Genomic DNA, 22,799 nt, shown 5'->3' with positions numbered 1-22,799 from the left:
CCCCTTCAGAGTCACCTCAGTGTTTTCTTGCCCAGGCTCTGACACCTCCCACTCTTCAGAATCACCACAGCATTTCCCGCCCAGGCTCCAACCTCTCCACCCTCTTAGGGTCACCTCAGCTTTTCCCACCCAGGCTCTGACCCAGCCCCTTCAGAGTCACCTCAGCCTTTCCAGCCCACGCTCTGACACCTCCCCCTCTTCAGAATCACCACAGCATTTCCCGCCCAGGCTCCCACCTCCCCTCAGCGTTTCCCGCCCAAATGCTGGACTCCTCCTCCTCCTCTGCCACCTCAGACTTTCCTGCCCAGGCTCCGACCTCCGACTCTTTCCGAGTTACCTCAGCCTTTCCCGCCAATGCTCTGACCTCACCCCCCTTCAGAGTCACCACAGACTTTCCCGCCCAGGCTGTGACCCCCACTCCCCAACCACTTCAAATTCACCATAGTGTGCCGGTCTCCTCCTCCTCAGTCACCTCAGACTTTCCTGCCCAGACTCCAGGTTCCTCCTCTGGTGTTACCCAGGCTCTGGCCTCCTCCCTTCAGAGACACCTCAGACTTTCCCGCCCAGGCTCCGACCCAACCCCTTCAGAGTCACCTCAGCCTTTCCCGCCCAGGCTCTGACCCAGCCCCTTCAGAGTCACCTCAGCCTTTCCAGCCCACGCTCTGACACCTCCCCCTCTTCAGATTGACCACAGCATTTCCCGCCCAGGCTCCCACCTCCCCATCCCCTTAGGGTCACCTCAGCGTTTCCCGCCCAAGTGCTGGACTTCTCCACCTCTGCCACCTCAGACTTTCCTGCCCAGGCTCCGACCCCAACTCTTTCAGAGTCACCTCAGCTTTTCCCACCCAGGCTCTGACCCACCCACTTCAGAGTCACCTGAGCCTTTCCCGCCCAGGCTCTGACCCAGCCTGTTCAGAGTCACCTCAGCCTTTCCAGCCCACGCTCTGACACCTCCCCCTCTTCAGAATCACCACAGCATTTCTCGCCCAGGCTCCAACCTCTCCACCCTCTTAGGGTCACCTCAGCTTTTCCCACCCAGGCTCTGACCCAGCCCCTTCAGAGTCACCTCAGCCTTTCCAGCCCACGCTCTGACACCTCCCCCTCTTCAGAATCACCACAGCATTTCCTGCCCAGGCTCTCACCTCCCCACCCCCTTAGGGTCACCTCAGCGTTTCCCACCCAAGTGCTGGACTCCTCCTCCTGTGCCACCTCAGACTTTCCTGCCCAGGCTCCGACCCCCGACTCTTTCGGAGTTACCTCAGCCTTTACTGCCAATGCTCCGACCTTACCCCCCTTTAGAGTCACCACAGACTTTCCTGCCCAGGCTGTGACCCCCGCTCCCCAACCACTTCAGATTCACCTCAGTGTTTCCCATCCAGCTCTCACCTCCCCATCCCCAGTTCAGAGTCACCTCAGTGTTTCCCGCCCAGGCTCTGACCCACCCCCTTCAGAGTCACCACAGCCTTTATGTTTATGTTTATGTATCTTTAGCATCCTCATAGCCAAGATGGAGTCTGCTCTGCAGGCAGCTCTGACCAAGAAAAGGGCCACGCGGGAACGCAGCAGGGAAAGATCCTTCTACCCCAGGGGCATCTGTTCCAACCCCGCCAGAGTGAACACACACACACACACACCGGAAGAATATAGGAAAGGGAAATATTTGTTTCCACAGGGATGAAAGGAGAAAAATAACAGGGGGAAAGATGTGGGAAGCAGTAAGACAGGATTTCATTCATTACAAGGCCCCACTAGTATCACAGTCGGAAAGAACTGGGGGGAGAACGGTAATTCTATTTTGTAGAGGAGTTTGCTATTTCAAAATCAGATTTCATTCTGATTTGGAATCATATTCAAAAATTTTGAAATTCTGTGTGAAATGGAATTGCTGATCTCCACTGAGCTCTAAAGCAGCCTTGTAGGCTGCCCCAGAGCTGGAGACCCTTGGAGCCTTACAAGACCTAGCTCCACGGTAGCACACCTGGTGGGCTGTCCTGGAGCCATGGACCCTAAGAGCCCTACCTGGCGAGGAGTCACGAGCCTGGCAGCTGGGGCTCCCGCAACTTTCAGGCTCCCAGCTTCCCATCAGCCCACCAGGCAGGCAGCTGAGGAGCTGGGAGCCTGGAAACCCAGGTTCCCCAGCAGCGTGCCACATGGTCTATCAAGGAGCCCGGCAGCTGAGCTGTCAGGAAGCCAAGCAAGTTTCTGATGGAATTTTGCCTGGCCGGCAAAGTTCCATTGGAAACATGCTTGGTTTCTGGTGGATTCTGTCAGAATTGACACAGTCCTGCAGTGTGTTTCAATTTCAACAAAAGAGCAAACTCTGGCAATTGTTTTTTTCTAACAAGCTCCGCTAATTAGCAGTGGAGAGCAACACGACACAATAGTTTTAACAATAAGGCCATTATAGACAAATCAAACAGCAGGGAAGATAATTTTTAAATAGGCAGAAGGTATGGTAATTATTCAGTGGAAATGCAACCTGCACCAATGCAGTCTTTGAGAGGTTTAACCAACTTTACACCAGGTTAACTAGCAGCAACCTATTCTATTGAATAGTCAGTCCTGACAGATCTTTTGTTTAGCTGTGGAAGCCCTTTCTTTTTCTAGGTACGCATGATGACTCTGGCTGAGGTATGCTAGAATGGTACTTTGCTGAATTAGAGCCCTCATCATCATACCATCGGGTTTCAGGTCTCTCATAGCGTGCCATTCATCCTCTAAGAAGGAAGAAGCCAGTGCACCTGCGACTCATCAGCTGCCTCTGAATTGGGTTTAAGTGAAGGGGGAAAGGGGCATGTCAGAGTACCTGTAAACAGAGAAAAGACGACTATTGAATCTATTGAAGTCATGGAGTTCCCCTAGTGTAACTGCAGCTGCTGCACACTTCTTCACGGGCTTTTTCTACAGCAGGCGAACAATCACCTAATATTGAGTATTTGCTTTCCAAGTTGCCCACTTTTGAATAATAAATCATAGGGCAAGGGTAATAAATAAAAAGCACATCCCCATGCATATTTCAATGGAACAAAAAGCACCTGGTATAGGAGAAATGAATTAACAAATGCAAAGAGAGAGAGGCTGTTTCAATTCATTATGCACAAGAGAGTTTTCTTCACAGCATTAGCAAAATTAATGCCTCCATAGTGAATTATATCTTCATGCACCCAGTAAAAATTCTGTTTAGTGCTTGTAGATCTCAAAACACTTTACAAATGAGGTCAGTACAATCATCTCCCCTCCCCCACTTTTTTTTTTAAATGGAGGGGGACACTGGCACAGGGAGGCAAAGTGACCACCAAGTGACCCAAGGACAGCCAGTGACCCAGCAGCAGAGGCAGGAATAGAAACCAGGTCGCCTGAATCCCAGGCCAGTGCTCTAAACCACTAGACCACACTACCTCACATGTATTAGCATATTGAAAATTGAGTGCACCGTAAAAGTCAATTTCTGAGAAACTTGGGATTGAATTAAATATAAAAATATTACATTAATCTACTTTTTAAAAAATGTCTGAACGGGAAAGGTGCAGAAACCACGGGACCTTGCTAGTTTTAGTCCAATCTTATCATAGCCACAATCATATATTGTGCTCAGGAAGTGAGCTCTAGGGCCTGCAGCTCTCAAGCAATCTATAAGCCTGGGAACAGTGAAGGAACCAAACAAAGGCCTATTCTTGTGCACCTTAGAAGCTTTAGGAGGGCAACCTTATGCACCTAAGTGGCAGTGCGATCTCCATTCTCAAGATCACACTGCAGTCTGCCCAAAACGTGTGATCCAAGAGAAAAATCAAACTTGCACCACTACAGGGTAGTTACTTCCAACGACCGCCTGAAAAGGGTAAAAAGATGTTAATTAAATTAAACGTAACAATACCAAAATTCTTCACAAGTTTATCAGATTCCTTTTTGTTTAGCCAAAGAAAGAACTGAGACTATACTTGAATGTATACATTTTATTAATTGAATTACATAAATAGTAACAAATACATTCATAAATAAGGAGTTACAGAAAGCAAAGCAATGTGATATGACAATCAAAGTTCAATCCATGCATTTAACATGGGGTCGTTATCACACTTTTATCAAATAGGTATAATCAGACCTAGATAATTCATTTCACACATCAGAAAGTGGCGATTTTAGCAAAATCATCTTAATACAGAACAGAATTAACTACCAGTGTAAGTCCTTTAATACAGGTCATTGTTCAACTTCGAATTGGCAGAAGTGGAAGTTTTCCACAATTATTACACTTTGAAACGCTCAATAAGGTTTAAAGGATCCCCTAAAGCTGCAGAAATGCTACCCTCTTGAAAGTCTCTGGAGATATCTTTATTCTGCCTGGTCATCTTCATCCAAGATTTTGGAATTAGGAATGACAGTAAGAACTGAGGTAGCCAGGTGGGTCCTGCATCCCTGTTGAGCTAAAAATTCAAACCTCAGTGCTTTCAAACACCTACCCGAAATTAACTTTCACACCAATCAAATTGCACCAAACAGGCAACCTCAGCTTTCCCCTCTAAAGACATCTACTAATGTACGGATACAAAAACATCTAAAATTGCCAACAATTCACACTAAACCAATACCAGAAAAACAGTCATAATCACAAAATACTGCACCTCTACCCAAATACCAAGACTTAACAGAAAAATACCTACCTAAAACATCCACATCATCATCCTTTGAATTCAATAAGCGTAAAAGACTACTAAAACACCACGACTGCCACTTCCACCAATGGACACAACTACTAAAAACACTCTCACTTCTGACACAATAGGTACAAAGTTAATATTGAATGTGTGGTACACTTTGGTTGGTGTGACCGTTTAAGTAGAGTAGGTGTTTGAAAGTTGTGAAGTGCGGAGAGTAACTGCCAGTTGCCAGAACATTTAGTTGTGTTTGCTTCCTTTTAGAAATGTGTGAGAAATACACAAGTTAGGCCTTCTTCTCCACTTCTGCTTCATGATGGCTGAATCAGAGAGAGGGAGCACAAGGCGTGTGTAAATGAGAACCGCTTTCGACAACGGTCCAAAACCGCCGCGGACACTCACTTTCGGATCGTACCACCAATAGCATGTCAGGTCTCCAAGAGTCCAAGAAGTGAGCAGAAAGCAGGAGACTTGGCTGCAGAATTCCAGGCATGTTGGAAGCGCTGTTGGATGGGCCGGAACTCTGGACACAGTCTCATGGGGGCGCCAGAAATAGTAGTAGATGAGACCTGTACCCTGTTTACAGGGTGCTCATTCAGGGCAGTGGCTGCATTTGGCCAAGTGCCAAAAGACTAGAGGGCACAGACCCGATCCCTGATTACAGGGCGGTCGTTCGCAACAGGTTGTGAAGACAGCACGAGGCCAAGAGACCCAGAGGGCCTCGGAGACGCACACCCTAGTTACAGGGAGGTCAAGCTGCCCACATAACGGAAAAGATTCTAATTACCCAGATTTCAAAAGCGAGATGCAACCTGTACCCTGATTACAGCGTGGTCGCTGGCATTAGCCAAAGAGGAGAGACCATAACCTGAATTACAGGAAGGTCAAGCTGTCAAAGTACCAAAGAGCTCAATATGTCCTATCCTAGAGAGGCTTGTGACATAGACCCTAATTACAGGGTTGTCACGCTGACTAATGGGGCAGAGCACGGCGTAAAGCCAAATGAGCAAGAGGGCAGAGACCCAGACACCAGATACAGGGCGGTCACATTGCTCAGTTTAACAAAGAGCTCAATGCCCCTCCAAAGACAGGGGGAGGTGACTTGCACCCTGATGACAGGGCAGTCACCGTCAATAGCCAGATAACGGAGCAGAATGTCAAAACGACACAATAGCACAAACCGGGACCCAGCTTACAGGGCGGTCACGCTGCTCAAGGTATTAAGAGGCTCGAGATTCCCCTACAGCCTAATTACATGACCTGAGGCCTGATTTGAGGTTGGTTACTGTGCCCAGAGTTCCTTTCCTTTTCCTCCATCTTCTTTTCTCCTCCGTGTATGGCATTCCTGACACTTCCTTCTTCTCCACTTGTGCTTCATGATGTCTGAAACAGAGAGATAGAGCACAAGGCGTGTGTAAGTGAGAACCGACAATGCCACGTCCCGCACGCAAACTCAGTGTAAGCTACTGATACACGGTTCTTTTCCGCATCTGCAGACAGTCTGGATATTTAGGTCCAATACAGTTCTCTGTGGTTTCTTCGGGCAGAATTAGATCCTCACTAGCTGAGCACCATCTTTCGGAAACCGGCCATCGGCGGGCGCCCCCCTCTGGCCTGGCGGGGCGCCCGCCGATGGCCGCCAGGCCAGAGGGGGGGCGCCCGCCGATGACCTTCACCCTGGTGGGGAATACACATCTCCAACACCCACAGAAAGTAACCGGAGAATGGGAAACATTGCAGCCATGGCTATCTGGGGGGTCTGGTAAGTCGGCCAGAGTGGTGGAGGTACAGAACGTCACAGCATGAAAACGTTATGTTTCTTCGGGCAGAATTAGACCCTCACTAGCTGAGCACCATCTTTCGGAAACCGGCCATCGGCGGGCGCCCCCCTCTGGCCTGGCGGGGCGCCCGCCGATGGCCGCCAGGCCAGAGGGGGGGCGCCCGCCGATGACCTTCACCCTGGTGGGGAATACACATCTCCAACACCCACAGAAAGTAACCGGAGAATGGGAAACATTGCAGCCATGGCTATCTGGGGGGTCTGGTAAGTCGGCCAGAGTGGTGGAGGTACAGAACGTCACAGCATGAAAACGTTATGTTTCTTCGGGCAGAATTAGACCCTCACTAGCTGAGCACCATCTTTCGGAAACCGGCCATCGGCGGGCGCCCCCCTCTGGCCTGGCGGCCATCGGCGGGCGCCCCCCTCTGGCCTGGCGGCCATCGGCGGGCGCCCCCCTCTGGCCTGGCGGCCATCGGCGGGCGCCCCCCTCTGGCCTGGCGGCCATCGGCGGGCGCCCCCCTCTGGCCTGGCGGCCATCGGCGGGCGCCCCCCTCTGGCCTGGCGGCCATCGGCGGGCGCCCCCCTCTGGCCTGGCGGCCATCGGCGGGCGCCCCCCTCTGGCCTGGCGGCCATCGGCGGGCGCCCCCCTCTGGCCTGGCGGCCATCGGCGGGCGCCCCCCTCTGGCCTGGCGGCCATCGGCGGGCGCCCCCCTCTGGCCTGGCGGCCATCGGCGGGCGCCCCCCTCTGGCCTGGCGGCCATCGGCGGGCGCCCCCCTCTGGCCTGGCGGCCATCGGCGGGCGCCCCCCTCTGGCCTGGCGGCCATCGGCGGGCGCCCCCCTCTGGCCTGGCGGCCATCGGCGGGCGCCCCCCTCTGGCCTGGCGGCCATCGGCGGGCGCCCCCCTCTGGCCTGGCGGCCATCGGCGGGCGCCCCCCTCTGGCCTGGCGGCCATCGGCGGGCGCCCCCCTCTGGCCTGGCGGCCATCGGCGGGCGCCCCCCTCTGGCCTGGCGGCCATCGGCGGGCGCCCCCCTCTGGCCTGGCGGCCATCGGCGGGCGCCCCCCTCTGGCCTGGCGGCCATCGGCGGGCGCCCCCCTCTGGCCTGGCGGCCATCGGCGGGCGCCCCCCTCTGGCCTGGCGGCCATCGGCGGGCGCCCCCCTCTGGCCTGGCGGCCATCGGCGGGCGCCCCCCTCTGGCCTGGCGGCCATCGGCGGGCGCCCCCCTCTGGCCTGGCGGCCATCGGCGGGCGCCCCCCTCTGGCCTGGCGGCCATCGGCGGGCGCCCCCCTCTGGCCTGGCGGCCATCGGCGGGCGCCCCCCTCTGGCCTGGCGGCCATCGGCGGGCGCCCCCCTCTGGCCTGGCGGCCATCGGCGGGCGCCCCCCTCTGGCCTGGCGGCCATCGGCGGGCGCCCCCCTCTGGCCTGGCGGCCATCGGCGGGCGCCCCCCTCTGGCCTGGCGGCCATCGGCGGGCGCCCCCCTCTGGCCTGGCGGCCATCGGCGGGCGCCCCCCTCTGGCCTGGCGGCCATCGGCGGGCGCCCCCCTCTGGCCTGGCGGCCATCGGCGGGCGCCCCCCTCTGGCCTGGCGGCCATCGGCGGGCGCCCCCCTCTGGCCTGGCGGCCATCGGCGGGCGCCCCCCTCTGGCCTGGCGGCCATCGGCGGGCGCCCCCCTCTGGCCTGGCGGCCATCTGGTCCACCAGACGCTGGAAGGTGGCAGGTGCCCCATTTAGGCCCAAAAGGTAGGACCAGGAACTCTTATAACCCCAGAAGGGTGATAAAAGCAGATTTCTGCCCAGCATCCAGATCCAAAAGGTACTTGCCTGTAGCCCTTGGTGAGATCCATAGTAGTGAGATAACGACCCCCACCTCCCCGTCCCGTCTAGAAGATCATCAGGCCTAGGCATGGGGTAGGCATCGAACTTGGTGATGGCATTAAGCCTCCGGTAATCCGCACAAAACCAGATTGACCCGTCCTTCTTGGGGACCAACACTATGGGAGAGGCCCAAGGGCTGGAAGACAGCTGGACCACCCCTATAGCCAGCATGTCCTTGACCTCTCTCTCCAGGTTGGGCTTTTTTCCCAGTGACCTGGAACGGGGAGCATCTTACCGCGGGGTGGGCTCCTGTCGCCACCTGGTGGACAGCCAGGTTACTGAGCCCAGGCTCGTTGGAGAGCAGCGCCTCTCGGATCTCAGCCTACTGGGCAGGGGTTAGCTGATCTGAGAGGGGAATTGATTCCGGCGAAGGGCCGGCCCAGTCTCAGGGAATAGATCCACGAGTGGGTCATCTTCCTGCTCCTCCCGCTGGCCACAGATGGCCAGTACCAAATTCTCCCTGTCAAAGTATGGCTTCAATCACGTTGACATGGTACACCCAGTGGCTGTGAGCCCAGTTAGACAGTTTCACTACATAGTTTACCTCATTCAGCTGTTTGATGACCTTGAAGGACCCATCCCAGGCAGGCTGTAGTTTGTTCTGTGGATATGACGAAGTGGGGTTTTATTTATCTTGTTATGTTGCGTGTGAGTCTTACTGTCCTGTACTAATATTGTGTGTACCTTAGTTTCCCAGTGTAATGCACCAATACTTAGCTGGTGGGAATTGGGAGTGTGATTTTGCGGAGGCCCTCAGGGCAGGTGAGACTGCCCAGCTATTTGCATCTATGTAACCTGAGACCCAGGAGGGGGGTGCGGCCAGGTGACACCTTTGGCCTGCGAAGTGAGACCAAGAAGGAGGAGGGGCATCAAGGGGAGTGTCCCAGGTCAGGTGGCTGGAGGCTGGCAGTCTGCCTCGGGAGACTGGAAAAGGGGAATCCAGGGCGTCTGGCCCAGGATTCCCAAGATGGACTTGGCTGAAAGGCACACATGTTTGTAATAGTTACGTCTGTTCTACGCCGTGTTCCTGTCAACGAATAAACCTTCTGTTGTACGCTGGCTAAGAGTCACCTCTGACTGCAGAGTTGGGGTGCAGGGCCCTCTGGCTTCCTCAGCAGCCTCGCCTGGGCAGACTTGCTGCGGGAAGCGCCTGGTGAGGAAGGGGCTGCTGAATGCTCCAAGGTAAGACCCAGGAAGGTCGAAGCTCTGTAAGCTTCTTGCCCTGGAGACAGTATGCTCAAAGAGAGGAGGCATGCTAGACCAGAGTCCTGCCTGGCTTCGTAGGGAGCAGTTCCAGAGCATCGCCCGGTGACTCCGGGACAGCTGGTGCAGAGGTGGGATCAAACTGCACCCCGTGGACAGAGCATCCTGCAGTAAGTGACTGGGGAGCAATAAAACAAAGGGGGATTAGCGAGAGATGGGCATGCTGGAGGCTCTGAGAGGTGCAATTCCAGGAGGCGGAGGAGCCTCCGGCTTAACCCCCAAGAAAGAGTGGACCCCTGAGAGTGGCTGTCGCACTGAAGGGGTTCCTCCCAGGGATTGTGGGGAGCTGAGAGAGTACAGGCCTGTGAGTCCATGACCCCTTGGGAACAGCATGGAGATGGCCTATACCCATGTCCTTAAGAAGGACATTGTAGAGCTGTGCAGAGAGAGAGAGAGGGCCGCGCCTTGGAAAATTCACCAAGACACAGCTGATTGCCCAGTTGGAAGAGAATGATCACTCTAAGGAGCCAGTTCCTGAGAGAGAGGCTGGGAGCAGCCAGGCAGCCCATCTCTCCGACCAGCAGGGGATCTTCCCGACCGAGTTCCCCGTTGGTGGAGCTGAGACAGTTGGAGTTGGAAAAGGGACAGAAACTGAAAGAGCTGGAGGACCATGAGAAGGAATGGGAGGACCGTCAGAGACAGAGGCAGCATGAACTGGCGATGGCAGAGCTGAGAAGCAGAGAGACCCCTACCGTGGTGAGTGCGGACGGGCCCAGGCTAGCTAAGCCCATAGGGAACTCAGATATAAGAGTGCTGCCACAGTTTAAGGAAGGGGATGATAGAGGTGCCTTCTTCACTGCCCTTGAGAAGGTCTGCAATGTGCACCAGGTTGACCCTGCAGACATCTTTGGCATCTCACCCCCTTACTGGGTCCCAAACCCACAGAGATGTTCAGCCAGATGGATGAGGTGGAAGCAAGGGACTATGAACTGTTCAAACAAGTCCTGCTGCGCAAGTTTGAGCTGACCCCCCGAGGCGTACAGGAAAAGGTTCCTGAGTGTGCAGAAGACTCAGGGGGTGACCTATCTGGAACTGGTCACGCTGATTGGGAAATACACCCGCAAGTGGGTGAATGGGGCGGGGCCCAGACCAAGGAGGACGTGATTGAATTATGGAGCTGGAGCAACTGTATGAACTCTGCCCCCCTGACCTGAGGATGTAGTTTGCAGACAAGAGGCCGAAGGACCTGTGCCACGCAGGGCTGCTGGCGGATGAGTTTGTAGTTAGCAGGTCGGGCACTGGAAGGGAATCCCAGGGGGACAGGCCCACGTCAGTGCAGAAGGTGGGGAGGGGGGGGGTCACCCAGGGGCTTCCCTGAAGGAAGTCTTGGAGAAATCCCTCCTGAGAGGCACAGCCAATACCAGAGCTGACCCACCAGCCCCTGGAGACCAACGGGACCTGAGGTGTAATTACTGTGGGCAGGGGGGCCACAGATGGGCCCGGAGCCAAAAGCTCAGGGACAGAATGAGCAAACCGAGCCCTCAAAGGGGCTGGATCCCCAGGCAGGTGGGACTGGCAGTTTAGCAATGGCCCAAGAGGGAGAAGTCTTCCAGGCCAGCTCCTCGGGGAGGCTTGATGCTCAGTGTACAGGGTGGGTGTGGGGCGGCCCCTGAGGAGCGAGTGCCTCATTCCCCTGGAGGTGGATGGGAAGCAGGTCACTGGGACTTGAGGTGACACTGGCCCGGCCCGAGGTGGTGGCCCCAAACCGGCTGGTGTCCAACACCTACCTAACCCTGACGGGTGTCTGCGAGCCCCCATTTAAGGTACCCATGACCAGGGTACATCTGAAATAGGGGGCCAAGGAGGGCCCCAAAGATGTGGGGGTGCATTATCAGTTGCCTACCGAGGTGCTGATGGGGGGGGGTGACCTGGCAGATTGGCCGGGCAGCTCCCAGAGTGCCCTAGTCATCACCTGTAGCCAGAGCCAGCGAAGGGCATTCTGCCCTGACATGGGGGGCGGTGGCCTGCCGGGGGTGCAGGTTCCTACCCCAGCGGGAAAAGAGTCATTGGGGACAGGACTTGGCGGGGCTGCGGCCTGGGACCCAGCCACTGAGAGGGAGCAGGTCCTCATCCCTTCCCCAGCCGCTGAATTCCAGGCCGAGCTGCGGAAAGATCCCTCTTTAGAGAAACTAAGGGAACTTGCTGGCCACAGCCCGGCAAAACCCCTGGGGGTAGGCTGCCTGGAAAGATTCCTGTGGGAGAAGGGATTCCTGTCTTGGGAATGGGCTCCCCAAGGGGAAGTGGAACTGGGGGAGGGGGGGGGGGAAGGGAGGAGATCAGGAGACAGCCAGTGGTCCCCCAGAAGTACTACCGCAGGCTACTGTACCTGGCCCATGCTGTCCCTCTCTCGGGATACCAGGAAATCCAGCGCACCAGGCAGAAGCTGCTACAGAACTTACACTGGCCTGGGATCTTTGATGCCATCCAGCAGTACTGCAGGTCCTGCAATCCCTGCCAGAGGGTGGGGAAGGCCCAGGACAAGGAGAAAGCAGCTTTGAGGCCCCCGCTCATCATAGAGGAGCCTTTCCAGAAGGTGGCCGTGGACATAGTGGGACCCCTCAGCAAGGCAATTCGGACAGGGGAAAAAAATACATTCTGGGGGTGGTAGATTTCGCTACTCCCTATCTTGAGGAGGTGGCCTTGTCTGTTTTCAGCAGAGTGGGGGGTTCCCCAAGGAGCTCCTTACAGACCAGGGCTCCAATTTCACGTCAACTCTGCTCCGGTGCTTGTGGGAGAAGTGTGGGGTCCGACGCACCTGGGCCTTAGCGTATCACCTTCAGTCCAACGGGCTGGTGAAGAGGTTCAATGGGACCCTAAAGATGCTGCTGAAAACCTTCATGAACCAGCACTCACAGGACTGGGACAAGTTGTGATGTTATTGATATAATCTGGGACCATATAGGTCATTGTTGCAACCAAGGTCCTGTAGTGACACCAAAGCTGGTATAAAGGAGGTCAAATAAGGTCTCTAAGACAAGGTTCTGGTTTGCTGGTTATGTTTATGCTATCTGGATGCATAGATCATTGTTGTATTTAAAGTTAGAAGTATTGGCTCTATACTGTCTGTATTTCATAATTATGCTGTGCTTCTGGGTGACACCCCAGACAGGTTAGTGTCAGCTCTGCCTAGCCTGCTTGATGGCCCCTTAAGGACCACCGGCTATACAACTGACCCATTGAGAGAAGGCAAATATGCCTTGCAACTCAGCAATGTAGGGAGGGACTTGCCCATGTGACTCCAGACTCCATTTTGCTGTAATTTTCCATAGTAAGGACAAAGAGGTGTTCTTACACCTGGAAAAGACTATAAAAGGCTGATGCCTCATCTCCATCTCGTCTTCAATCCTGCTTCTTACCTCTGGAGGGACTTTGTGTAGAGCTGCCGTTTGTAGCAAAGGACTGATGACCCATCCCAGCTGGGGATGTACTCCAGAGACTTGATTTGAACCTGCAGCTTAGTCTATCACGGCTACAAGCCTGAACCAAGAACTTTGCCATTACTGTATGTCATTGATTCCATTTAACCAATTCCCTCTCTCATCTATATCTTTTTTCCTTTTATGAATAAACCTTTAGATTTTAGATTCTGGCAACAGCGTGATTTGTGGGTACGATCTCATTTGTATATTGACATGAGTCTGGGGCTTGGTCCTTTGGGATCCAGAGAACCTTTTTTTCTTTTACTGGGGTATTGGTTTTCATAACGAGTGGCACTGTTGGTGATACTGGGAAACTGGAGTGTTTAAAGGGAACTGCTTGTGTGACTTGTGGTTAGCCAGTGGGGTGAGACCAAAGTCCTCTTTGTGGGGCAGGTTTGGTTTGCCTTAGAGGCGGAAAAACCCCAGCCTTGGGCTGTAACTGCCCTGTTTTAAGCAATTTGTCCTAAATTGGCACTCTCAGTTGGGTCCTGCCAGAACCAGCATCGTTACAGTGGCGTAGTCGTGCTAGGATCCACAGAACCAGGTCAATTAAGCTCTGGGTCAGAACCCCACGCGATCCAAATTTGAATTTTGGGATTGAGAGTTTGGTTGGTTAAAGAGCAGTTGCAACGGGTAAGCAAAGAGCATATGAGGGCCTTGGCAAAGAAGCCCTGGAAGATTTGTGTTCAGAAAAGGGGATAAGCTTTAGAAAGAAAGCTACAAATCAAGAACTGAGAGAGCTGTTAATGGCCAGTGATCCGGGGGCAAGAGCGCAGCCCTTACCGGCGGCTACAGAAGATGCAGAAAAAATGAGAGTACAGAAGGTAACAAATAAACTGTAACTTGAGCATGAAAGGAATCTAGCAGATCTTTGATTGCTGGAAAAAAACAAAAAACAGCTGAATTAGAAAGAGAAGCTGATAAGAGAGAAGAAAGAGCTCGTAAGGGGCGTCTGGAGCTGCTGGCTGCGGAGGAGAAAGCTCCACAGATGGAACAGGAGACGGCCAAACTTCAGCTCCAAGTAATGGAAGAGTGGAGCACCTGGTGCTCCACTTCCCCACCGCCACAAGCAAAACTGGGAAAGGACGTGTCCCATTGACAATGATACTGAGGATAGAGAGGAGTTTTTGTCTACCTTTGAATGCCTCTGCAATCTGTACCAGATCCCTGATGATCAGCGAATGCCTGTCCTGCTGGCCAGACTGACTGGAAAAGCCAGGGAGGTATTTAATGGACTGGGGGAACAAGAAGCCTTGGATTATGAGCGGTTTAAAGATTCTGTGTTAAGGCCGTTCAAGGTTACTCCTGAATCTTACAGAGTTAAGTTTAGAAAGTTTAAAGTGTCTAATGATTGCACTTCTGTAGAATGTGCTCATAAGCCCATGGGCTTTGTTAAAAAGTGGGTTGTGGGAAGCAAAGGCGCATGGGAGTTTTGAAAAACTGCTGGATTTAATAATTTTGGAACAACAGTTCTTGGACATTGTGCCTGACCACGTGAGAGCAGCTGTGTGTGATAGGAACCCTGAGTCAGTCCTACGGGCTGCAGAGATTGCGGGTGCCCATACCCAAAACAGGGCTCGAGGAGGGTATAAACCCCCAGGGAAAACTAATCACCATTCTGCCCAGTTCAAGGGGGTGGGGGGAGGGGAGGAAAAGGATTTAAAAGTAAACCTGGCGCTGACTAGTCTAAAGGAGCTCATGGGGGCCCAGAGGATAGGAACTCTCACCACAAGAATAAACAGGTTAAATGCCATCACTGTGGTGTGCTTGGCCACATGAGACCAGATTGCCCGACCCTGAAGGGCAGCCCAAAACCAGCAACCCCAAATGCCACGGTAAATGCTAATCCTGTTATAAACTCACAGGCAAGCCACACACAGCCCACCGTTGGTGCCCTGTGTGCAAATGCTGTTTCTGTGGTCTCTGAAGAATTTGACCTTAAAACTCATATTAAAGCTAAATATGGGGAAAATAATGCAGAGTTTATTACCAGTGCAGAAGTGAATGGAGTAAGGTGTATGGCATGGAAGGACACCGCAGCCGATATTACTTTGGTTAAAGCAAGTCTTGTCAGGGAGGAAGATTATTGGCCAGATGAAAGTGTAACTGTTGTAGCCTCAGCTGAGTATTTTGTCAGGGCGTCTTTGGCTCAAATCCACCTGAAATGGAAGGGATTTGAGGGCACCATGGTTGCGGGAGTAAAAAACACAATCCCTAAGGATCTTATGATTGGAAATGATATTAGAGCTATGTTCAGTCAAGTTAGCACAAACCAGGCACAGGAGAGGTTGTGTCTAAAGTTGTGTCTTTGGAAGGTTTTTCCAAAGGTTTGTCTTTGGAAAGTAGTAGTTTGGCTGTGAACGAAGTTTCTGAATGTCTGCCTGCCTGCCTAATGTTTCAGAAGTGAATCTGGAATTAGATCAAGCACAGAAAGATCTCATTGGTCAGGAAAATGTTTCTCAGGAGCAGCTTAAAGTGGATGGACAGATGGAAGCCCCAGCTGAGGGAGGAAAGGGTAGATTTTTAAGGGGTAATGAATTGGTGGCTAGTACAGCTTATACAAGTGAACCTGAAAAGGGTAACTCTCATTTGCAGACAGTAGCTCAGGGTAGTGAATAGAGCAGCAGTTTATCTGTTGGGAGTGGAAACGTGTCTGGTAAAGAAAGTTTGGATGAGCCTAGACAGCCTTGTGAGCTGATGGCTTTATCTAGTCAGCAGTTTGGGAAGGCAAGGATAGCGGAAAATGAGGGCCCCTACACCTTACTTGTTTCCTGTGGGGAGAATTGTGACAGTGAAGGAAATGTGCCTGTGTCCGTCAGGGGTATTTTAACTTGCCTACGGAGGAATCTACCTCGGTCTCCAAGCAATTGTCTGTGAACAGCCCTGCGTGCCGGGACAAGGGAAATGAGATCCCAAGCTGCGTGTTTGGAAAAGGAGAATGCGGCTCCGGCTCTTCTTTGTGAAGCAGACAGAAGGTGCCTTTCAGCCTGTGATGGTTAAGGATAGTGCAGTGGTCTCAGAGTTGGTTCTGGATTCAACTAAAGCCCAGGAAGGGAATGGTCCTAAGTTTGTGTCTGCTAGGGAGAATGGCACTGTAACTAGGTTGCATCCAGTTAGCGTCTTAGCAAAATCCCAGAGACCGGACAATTCTGGTGCTTGTATTTTACCTGTTGCTAATGGGTGGTTGGAAAAGGATGTAGCAATTCTGTCTGATCAGGGTGATATCCTAGCCAGGACACCAGGAGAGCAGAAAGGTGATTTGATCATGTTACCTACTGATGGTGTGGAAACTTGTGGCAAGAAGGAAAAACTTCCTGAACTTGTGTGTGGCTAGCTTGTTGGAAAGACACTAGTGTTGGGACAGGAATGTCTCCATGCTAATTCCTTAAATGAGCAGTCTGTGCTTCAGGGTGTGACAGATTTGGTTACTGGTGTTTCAGAGCAGAACAGTTTTATGGCTGAATGCTTGAGGCCGGCCACAGGGGAGAGCAAGCAAACTCTCACCCTCAGCCTCTTGGGATTTGTGTGGTCTCTCTTTAGGACAGAAGTCCAGTCTTAAAATTGGTAGCAGCTAAGAATTTAAAAGCTAGTGTTTGCGTTGATGCAAATTACCTGACTGACTGGGAGAAGACAGACTTGCTAATAGCTGTTAGCACAGACAGCGCACCCAATCAGCCAGGGAATTCTGTTAAGCAAGAGAAATCAGGATTTAAACCTTCAGGACATGGAGGAAAGAGAGTACTTACTTTTGCAAAGGGAAGCCCCACGTTAACCCTAAAATGCCCAAACCCCAATGGTATGGAGCCAAAGGTGTGGCATAACAAACAGGATTGTAAATGGACACTTGCAATGAATTTGTTCTTATTGCTAACGGTAATTTTTGTAACTGATGTGTTGCTATTACCAAGAACTGTAAAAATGTGCAATGTGCCTAATCTGGCGGGGGCGAGAAAAAACAAACAAAACACACCACCTTGAACATGTTAAAAGAATTACATGAGAACATACTTTATGTTAAGGGCCTTGTTAAACTGATAATTCACAGTTGATGCCTGTGAACAGTATTGGAATTTTCAACGGGGGAAAAGACATTCCAAACCTAATGTGCTGTATGAAAAGGGAAACCGAGGCATACTACCACACTGCTGTCACGGCTAAATGCCAGGATTCCTATACTATAGACAACATTAATCTCTACATAGACTTGATGTTAACTGGGTTCCAAACATTGGCCAGAGCTTGTATGGATAAAGTAGCTATGTTCTTTAGCATTTGGCAAAAGAAAATGAAACATACAGAAACCATGCTGCAAGAGCAGATCCAATCCATTATTGTTCTAACCAAGTTTTACCTTGAGTTTGTAAAGAGATTAAATCAGGTTATTGAACGGGACTTGGATAAACCATTTCTGTTTTACACGAATACGGCTTCTAACCCAATACTAGCTGTAGTGAGACGGAACCCAAGGATGGGGGGCTCTTGGGATGTAGTCAGTGATGTTGGTGTCATCCCTTCCTGCATCAGTTTTGCATTGGGGGTGTGACATTATTGATATAATCTGGGACCATACAGATCATTGTTGCAACCACGGTCCTGTAGTGGCACCAAAGCCGGTAGAAAGGAGGTCAAATAAGGGCTCTAAGACAAGGTTTTGGTTATGATTATGCTAGCTGGATGCATATATCATTGTTGTATTTAAAGTATTGGCTCTATACTGTCTGTATTTCAAAATCATGCTGTGCTTCTAGGTGACACCCCAGACAAGTCAGTGTCAGCTCTGCCTAGCCTGCTTGACGGCCCATTAAGGACCATCGGCTATACAACTGACCCATTGAGAAAATGCAAATACGCCTTGTAACTCAGCAAAGTAGGCAGGGACTTGCCCATGTGACTCCAGCCTCCATTTTGCTGTAGTTTTCCATAGTAAGGACAAAGAGGTGTTCTTACACCTGGAAAAGACTATAAAAGGCTGATGCCTCATCTCCATCTTGTCTTCAATCCTGCTTCTTACCTCTGGAGGGACTTTGTGTAGAGCTGCCATTTGTAGCAAAGGACTGATGACCCATCCCAGCTGGGGATGTACTCCAGAGACTTGATTTGAACCTGCAGTTTAGTCTATCACTGCTGAAAGCCTGAACCAATAACCTTGCCCTTACTCCAGTATCAGAGGGGTAGCCGTGGTTGTTGCTTTTTACAGAGTCAGACCGAGGCTCCTGGGGCACCTTTAAGACTAACAGAAGGATTGGGAGCATAAGCTCTCGTGGGTAAGAACCTCACTTCTTCAGATGCAAGATGACTTGCATCTGAAGAAGTGAGGTTCTTACCCACGAAAGCTTACGCTCCCAATCCTTCTGTTAGTCTTAAAGGTGCCCCAGGAGCCTCTGTTGCCATTACTGTATGTCATGGATCCCATTTAACCAATTCTCTCTCATCTATATCTTTTTTCCTTTTATGAAGAAACCTTTAGATTCTAAAGGATTGGCAACAGTGTGATTTGTGGGTAAGATCTGATTTGTATATTGACCTGGGGCTTGGTCCTGTGGGATCAAGAGAACCTTTTTTCTTTTGCTGAGGTATTGGTTTTCATAACCATTTGCCCCCATACCAAGTGGCACGGTTGGTGATACTGGGAAACTGGAGTGTCTAAGGGAACCGCTTGTGTGACTTGTGGTTAAGCCCGTGGGGTAGGACCAAAGTCTTCTTTGTCTGGCCGGTTTGGTTTGGTTTGCGCAGAGGTAGAAAAACCCAGCCTTGGTCTAACTGCCCTGTTTTAAGCCATTTGTCCTGAATTGGCACTCTCACTTGGGTCCCACCCGAACCAGTATTTACCCCAGCTGTTGTTCCCCTACTGGGAAGGGGCCCAGAAATCAACCGTGTTCTCTCCTTTCGAGTGGCTGTATGGGAGGAGAGTAAGGGGACCTGTGGACTTGTTGAGGGACGAAGGAGAGGGGAAGGCCTCCCCTGATGGAAAATCAGAAGTGGAGTATGTACTGACTTTCTGGGAAAAGCTTGCTGAGCTCATGGACTTGGCCGGGGAGAATTTAGCCAGGGCCCAACGTAAGCAAAAGGTCTGGTACAACCGCCCAGCGCGTTCCCGCTCCTATGCTACCGGGGACCAGGTGACAGCTCTCATTCCCATCAGAACGAACAAACTACAGGCTGCCCGGGACAGGCCCTTTAAGGTCCTCAAGCAGCTGAATGAGATCAACTATGTAGGGAAACCCTTGCGGCCAGAGTCAGGCGCCAGCACAGTGAGAGTCCATGAAAAGGTTACATTTCTTCTGGGATGATTAGATCCTCAACAGCTGAACACGTCTTTATGAAACTTATTCAACATAAGAATGGCCATACTGGGTCAGACCAAAGGTCCAGCTAGCCCAGTACCCGGTCTTCCACCAGTGGCCAATGCCAGGTGCCTCACAGGAAATGAAAACAACAAGTCATCATGCGATCCACCCCATCGCCCATGCCCAGTTTTGGGCAAACAGAGGCTAGGGACACCATCCCTCTTTCCAACAGATTTTGCAATTTAAAGCAGATTCACCCAGTCCCTTAACTGCCATCATAAAGACACACGTACATATGCTGGACGTGGACGTTAGAGAAGCAAACTTTTACATTCCTACCTTTCTTGTATGACTCTCCGGGCCAAATGTTTAACAGACCTCCTTAAAGGCTTCAACATTTGTAGGCAGATTTCTTTGCATGGCAAATTGATCAGTTACATGTAGTTTCTGGATTTGCCTAAGGCTTTGTGCAAATGCCAAGGTTTGGCCCTAAAAGATCTGTTAGCTAGCAGTCAACAGGAAACTAAAACCTACTTCTAAAGCAGATAACTAAGTTACCTATGGACTTTGAAATATTGGCCCCACCTCCTCAGTATCTACTGCCTGTCCATTAGTCCTTCCCAGAAGGTCAGTAACAAGAGTAGCCACTTTTATAAAGAAAATATGGGCATGCCAAGAAAAGACACCATCAAGGTGAGTTGTCCTAACCCCCTACAACAAGGTATCATGTGTATGTTAAATTGAGGGGAAGACAGTCCCTAAAGTAACAGATGTTTGTTTGAGACTTCCAGCTATGCACAACAGAAGCAGGAAACAACCCCCCTGCCCATCCCAGATGAAGCCCTGGCTGCAGCAATACATGCCTTTACCTTCCACTCTACTGCCTCCATCAGCCCAATCGAGATGAAGCTTCAATTGGTCCAGCATGCTGGCCAAACTCCTGACAGCATCACCTTGGCAACAGCTTATTAGGCCACGGTCAACGCTCTGGAGTGTCTCCCCAGTGCTGGATTTGCTTTGCGGTCCTAGGCCTAATCTATAAAGCCCCAATAATGTGAGCTAGATCAGGGGCTCTGTGCAACCCTTCAAGAATACACCAAGCCACACAGGAAATATGACTGACAGAGCTTGGGGGGGGGGGGGGGGGGGGCGGAAAAACAAAACAACAACAAGCCCAGCACTCACTGCACAAGTTACACTTCCCTCTGGAGCCGAGAGCCCTCGTCTGTGGAGCATCCCTCTGCTGGAGATCAGGAAGAGCCCATATATTTTACAAAATAAAATGTTGGAACATCCTTGAAGGCCTGCCCCAATAGAGGACAATGGGGCAACCGTCTATTTCTCGAATGGGACACATTTTGAAAATAGATCCCAGAGGGCTCCTTTCTATACCGCAATGAACAATTCTTGTTTTAAATAGAATGGTGTTAGCCACCTATATAAAGTACTAGAGCGATGGCTGTTTTACTGTTGGCTAGTGTAGATACATACCCAGCAGCACTTGGCCATGGCACCAGCTGCACTATTACCTAGTGCTTCTATTTTGTGAATTACACTGGGGGGGAGGGAGGGGGAGGGGGATGTGATCCTTTATGTAGGTTTATTTTCTTGTTTGGGGAATCACGGCTTGCTATGCCAGTGAACAAATGAGTCAGGGGATCTCAGGTCTCTTTGCACGTATGGAATAGGCACATGTATGTATGTATGTATACATACAAATGAACTGATGTCTGCATGAATATGTTCTGCTTCACCCCAACCCCCCTACTTTTTGCAGTCCAGCATCTTGAGAGTGACAAACACACAAGCAATTCTGAACCATGCAGGTTATGACCTCAGACAGTTAGTGAGCTGGTGAAAAAGGAGTATTTAAGAAAGCATATAATTACAGGAAAATTTAAATGCCACAGTTTTTGGCAAGAGTAGTTAAATCGGGGCTAAGGAAACTGAGGCATTTAGACATACATGCATACCTGGTTGGATGGTCTCTACACTATGCTGTTTAAGACCCTTTATCAAGACTTTCCATTGGCATTTATACCTGGGAAGAGGAAGAGTTCTGATCTTAGGTTGAAATAATCCTGGGAAATGTAGTTCAGCAAGGGACTACAATCATTTGCATTCGCTGAATTGCAGCATCAAGTCTGTTCTATTATTCTGAGCTACAATGGCTCAGAACTACTCTACCACAAAAGACCCCACATTCCTTCTGCCTTTGAAGAACATAATTAGGGCACTGACAAACATTTAGCATCAGATTTTCAAAAGGTAGAATGGTGGGAGCTGGCAGGTATGGAGCACTTTTGAAAGTCTGGCCGCTTCACTAAAGCGCCCAAATGGGAACCGAGCTCTTGAAAATGTGGCAACAAGGGATCAATTCTGCTACAGCACATACGTCCGCTGTCTTAGTAGTAAAGTTTCTCACTGGATTCAGGGGATGACTCATGGAATGAAAGTAAAGGAGAGAGGAAGCCAGCCCTTAATGCACAGAATGGGCCTTTTCTAGTGTGGAGTTTATTTATTGTTCCAAGGCAGCACAATTTATGTAGAATTAAAACAAACAAAGACAACCTACAACCAAATTTGGGCTAGGCCAGGAGCTAAGTAAATTCAAAGGTTAGCAGCACAATTATTTATATGACTTACCAGCAATACTTATCCCATCCAAAAAAGAAGAAGTTCCAAGTAGGCAATCTTTGAGTTCATTTTGTATGACATTTCTTCCAAAGGACCTACGGAATAGGGAAGTAAACATTTCAAAAGCACGTGCAACCTGGAGTTGTTCCCCCACCCCCTGAACCGTGTATCCAATATGGACAAAGTAAATCACTTCATGTTAACTTGCTGTTGAAAGAATCCCTTCTGCAGAGAGGGGTCTAGCAGCACATGTACTCACGCAATATAGAAGTGGCCAAGGTCAGTCAGTCAGTCAGTCATTTACTGTTCACCAAAGGTGCTGTCATCAGCTGGATGTAGACTAGGGCTGAGATACAGTGCTTGCCGTGAGGGGTAGGAAAAGAGAGAGCAGACAAGGAAAACTACAAAAGTGTAGTTGTTTCAGACACGCTGCAATTAAAGGAATTTAAGAAAAAGCATTGTAACAGGGTTTACTCACCACCCTGCACTGCCTCATGGCCAGGCATGGCATCACGGTATCCTTGTGGGGTAGCAGCCCTTGTCAACAGTCACTCTGGGGCTGTGGTGGTTTCTTTTAGATAACTCACCCCTCCAGCCAGGGCACAGTCTTTAGTGTGGATGGCTGACCCTGGAAGGAACAGACTAAAGTTCTAAACTCTCTTCATAGAAATCAAAAGCTTCCAGCCTCTCCACAGCTCTTCTTCAGCAAGGTCACATTCAGACTGCAGCCCCCTTACTGGGCTCAGCTACCCTTGTACACCACTTGCAGAGGGCTGGTAGGGGAATCCAGTCCCAACCTCAGTCTCAATTCTGGGTTACAGCCCAGGGCCCTGGACTGCACAACCAAGTCAAATCCTCTACCCATAGTGCAGTTTTCCATGCA

At 51.1% G+C, this 22,799-nt stretch overlaps 1 long non-coding RNA gene across 18 annotated transcripts in view; it reads right to left on the bottom strand.

The window, feature by feature from the left end:
• The window catches only part of LOC135977740 (uncharacterized), a 95,999-nt gene that overhangs the window by 6,436 nt on the left and 66,764 nt on the right, over positions 1 to 22,799 (bottom strand). For 2 of the 18 annotated variants that reach the window (XR_010595168.1, XR_010595157.1), the window contains 3 exons: positions 22,395 to 22,544; positions 21,926 to 22,011; positions 3,939 to 6,038 (listed from right to left, as the gene is read on the bottom strand). This is a non-coding gene — a long non-coding RNA (uncharacterized LOC135977740). Of the gene's footprint in view, positions 1 to 2,678; positions 2,807 to 3,938; positions 6,039 to 8,854; positions 8,912 to 9,676; positions 9,692 to 14,982; positions 15,152 to 21,252; positions 21,321 to 21,925; positions 22,012 to 22,175; positions 22,318 to 22,394; positions 22,545 to 22,799 lie in introns of those variants that run through there. The other 16 variants (XR_010595172.1, XR_010595171.1, XR_010595161.1 and 13 more) reach the window with 16 other exon arrangements.

Source organism: Chrysemys picta, unplaced genomic scaffold, assembly GCF_011386835.1.
Source record: "Chrysemys picta bellii isolate R12L10 unplaced genomic scaffold, ASM1138683v2 scaf22, whole genome shotgun sequence".
NCBI classification, from domain to species: Eukaryota; Metazoa; Chordata; order Testudines; family Emydidae; genus Chrysemys; species Chrysemys picta.
The sequence above is the reverse complement of the archived record's forward strand: the minus strand, read 5'-3'. Positions and strand labels throughout refer to the sequence as shown.